Source organism: Octopus bimaculoides, chromosome 4, assembly GCF_046866305.1.
Source record: "Octopus bimaculoides isolate indiv1 chromosome 4, ASM4686630v1, whole genome shotgun sequence".
NCBI classification, from domain to species: domain Eukaryota; kingdom Metazoa; phylum Mollusca; class Cephalopoda; order Octopoda; family Octopodidae; genus Octopus; species Octopus bimaculoides.
This window is the reverse complement of record NC_142931.1, coordinates 26,334,465-26,338,714: the sequence shown is the minus strand read 5'-3', so window position 1 is coordinate 26,338,714 and position 4,250 is coordinate 26,334,465.

Below are 4,250 nucleotides of genomic sequence, written 5' to 3'. Positions count from 1 at the left end.
GGTTATACTAAAAAATAATTATGAATAAAAAATAAAAATTAAGTTCAATATTAATGGATTTGGTGAAACAAACAGGAAAATAAAACTCAAAACGAGTAAATATTTTTTTTTATTAAATGGCAGAAGTTACAGAATGACTCAAAGACCGAAAGTGTCCGATGAAGATCTCTAGGCATTCCAATAAAATAACATTAGGGCTCTTATTCTTTTTTTTCACTAAGTAATTTCTTTAAAAGCAAGAAATACTTTAAAACGATTATTATTATATTGCACAATCAGTTACACGTTTAACTAAATTTGTACGTTTAAGAAGGAAATATTCAATCAATTTTCCTTATAACTCCATTATTATTGTAGAAATATTTATTTTTCTAAATCGACTTTCATTCATTCGTCTTAACAATACTTATGATAGACAAAATGTCTATTGCCAGTCTGTTACTTATAGGGTTAACAGAACTAAATAATAAGTTCTGCCAATGACTCTGACACTTCGTCTATTCAGTTACCAACCCGCCTTTAAATGAACAGGGCAACAAATAAATAGGCGGCTAAATCAGAGACCGCAGCTATATTTTATCATGTAAATACTAAGTAGTAAAACAGAGGCAAAATACTGCCATCCTGAACATTAATCATAATTTTGATGCAGTTAATCTTTTGTTTGAAATGATGTTTGATAATAGGTTAGTATGTGTGGCTAATCCAAAGAGAAGAACTTAAGCATACTGTTTAATATGCGGACTAAGAACGAAACAATGATAATGGCAGAATCAGAAAAGAAGTTTTAGTCGGTAAGATTGATATGGCATTAGCAAATTCCAATGAGTTATGTATTTATAACGATAGGAGAAACAAAAAGTAAATAACGGTGTACGTCGATTAGCTAGAAATATACTGTGGAAATATATCTAAGTAAATGAGAATTTGTCAGTTGTACAGAAATACATATTTTTACTTTGCAAAAAGCTCGTCTGTTCATTTGCTAGGCTCGAAAACAAAAATTTATTCTCTCCGTTTCAGTTTTTATAATGTTGAGATTGTAACATTTCTTTAAAAACGCCGATGATGAACTATTAACATCTGTAATGAGTGTGAATTTTTTGGAGCAGAGATCCGCTCGTGTTTGGAAAGGATGTGCTTCAAATTTTTTCTCACTCTTTTTTTAACGTAGGGCAAAATTTGTGTTTATATATTGTTAAACGTTGCCATATTGATGTCTCATCCTACAGGAGAATGGGGGAAAATATCATTATTGTTGTATGAAGCAGAAGTTAAATAGATTTTTATCATATTTTTTATAGAAAGTTTTGCTCAGAAATGAGGGGAAATTTTACAGAATTGTGCCGTGCGTGTATAAAAAGCATGCTATTCGGAGTTTCGAGTACAAGTCAAAACATTAAATTTTTTAAAAGAAGACGGTGGTGGAATGATTAGTGGCATGACTAAGAAATTAATCAAGGTGTCTTTTTCTTCTTCTTTTTCTTCTTGATAACATTGGGTCGCAGAAATAGTTCTGTGGTTAAGAAGTTTACTTCCAAACTCCGTGGTTTCGGATTCTATCCGACAGCACAACACTTAACTGTACCTTGTGTCTTCTACTATAACCCTGGGTCCACCAATACCTTGTGAATGGATTTGGTAAACGGAAACTATGTGATAGACCGTCGTGTATGTGTGTCTATGCACGCGCGCGCGCGGGCGCGCGTGAGTGTGTGTGTGTGTGTCTATGTGCGCGTGTGTGTGTGTTTGTGAGCGTGTCTGTATTTGTTTCTGACCGCTTGACAACTGGCGTTGGTTTGTTTACGTTACTGTAACTTAGCGGTTCGTCAAAAAGGGTCCTATACAATAGCACTAGTCTTACAAATAATTACTAGGATCGATATGATCAAATAAACCTTTCAAGATCGTACCCCCAGCTCGGCCGCAGTCTAATAAATGGAACAAGTAATAGAACAAAAGAATACAATAACATACAATACCTTGAAAGCCTATAAAAAAAATCTGCTCGTTACTCATCTATTAAGGTATTAAGATTACAGTGAGAAAAGTCCACTTCATTGTTGGTTGATGGTGAGTAGGGGATGGAAGTCATGGGTATTGTATGTGTTGGGTTTACATATTCATATCTAGGAGGCAAACAAAGAACATCATTGCTTTCTGCAGAATTATCAGGTTAATAGAAAGGCACCATCCGTACATTTAAAGGTAAATGAACCTGCTAGTGAGGAAATTGTTTTCAATGAGATCAAACAAGGGTGTGGGCATTAGACAGGAATTTTGACATCAAGAGATTTAGATATTTATTGCAGCTGAAATCATTGATGATATTAAACGGAACGATTTATTTTTATCTTTTTCAATAATTCCTTCGGAGTAGATTTCGCAAAACCTGTATTGAAACTGCATCTATTTCCTTTAGCTTGTGTAAATAATAATGACTTGTTTTTTGTTGTTTCTCTCTCTCTCTCTCTCTCTCTCTCTCTCTCTCTCTCTCTCTCTCTCTCTCTCTCTCTCTCTCTCTCTCTCTCTCTCTCTCTCTCTCCCTCTTGTTACTTTCACTTTAGCTTTATTGTTTCAATCAATAATACTTACAATTGAAAAATAATATCTTAATGAAAAGAAGGAAAAAGGAAAGAAGAAATAGAAAAAGAGAACTAAACAACGAAAGAAAGAGAGAGGGATCGGGCGGGACAGACTACTGTACTGAGAGAAAACGAAAAAGACTATCAAAGTACAAGGCCCTTGAAATGTAATTAAGTAAGATGTAGGTGGGGTATGAGAATTAAAAAATATCCTTCATAATCGGTATACTTATTGTACTCTAGATGAACATAGACAAAAACATTTAAACACTATCATACAAATTTACACATAGTTTAAAAAACTAACGCTATAAAGCACAGCACTGATATTACCCAAGACTCTTATCAATCAGCATCACAAGTCATGCAGTACAGTTTCTGTACAATTATTTGCCTATGCTAAAACCCAACTCACAAAACATACAATGCATTCACACCTAATAAAATCATATAACTTACACAACACCTTACAAAATATTGTCTCCTGATTGTCTTTCAGTTCCATAAATTTCAATGGCTAATGAAATAAATAATAATATGATTGCATTAGTCTCAAATTTTAGAACAAGGCTAACAAATTCGGGGAAGAGAGTTGGTCGATTACATCGTTCACAGTGTTCTTATTTTATCGACCACGAAAAGATGAAAGGTAAAGTCGACCTCAGTGGAATTTGAACTCAGGGCATAAAGATGGACGAAATGCCGCTAAGCATTCTGTCTGTAGTACAAACGATTGTGCCAGCACACCGCCTTAATAATATCATTATATTAAAGACAATTAATAGTAACAGTCAAAAGCACTGAAAATATAAAATAATCAAGACAATACCATACAAAATTTTGCTAATAGCAAAAATATACTATATGAATATCTTTAATGAAATGGGTATTGTTTGTTTCAGCACAAAATATCCCTTTGCGGCTTAATATTTATCAGTGATGTTCATAAAGGAATTTCTACGATCAGTATTTTGCCTTTATTGTCACTGGCGAGAAAAATGCAGGTTTACATGATTATGTAGAAGGAAATAGTTGCTAATCTAGATAGACTGGAAATTCTGATATTACATTCAACCAAAAACCATTTAGTGGATTGCAGCTCTGCAAACTCTCATTGGACCTTCAAAAAAAGACTTTTTCCCTATTCCAATGAATGGAATTTCAACTCATTTGTCGATGTTTGGTAGAAAATATTTACTGAACTGCTTATCCATTCATATGTAATTATTTTTACAGACAAAAATCATCAATACATCATAAATTTGCCATTCCATTTTGTACTATTTATCTCCATGGTTATTTGTTCATAAACGCTTAATGTTTACCTTTCAAAGTGCAAATGTTTGTGTTCATATGACAAATAGCACAATATGCAGAGCCAATTACGGGTAAATTAGTAAATTCATTTAATGACTGATGGAATTGTAGGCTCTCAGATACAGTTATTATACAAATACGAAACAGATGTCCATAGTTGAGGCACGTTCAAATATTCGTTGGTTCATCCAACTGAATCTCAAATCTAATACTTCCTTTAATTCTATAAATATGTTGCACAATTTGGTCATTGCAAATTTCTGGAATTCTTTTACATACAATATCACTTAATAGTGGAATTGTTCTTATTTCGTCTGCTTTGGACTTTTCTGGAATAATTTCTGGGAT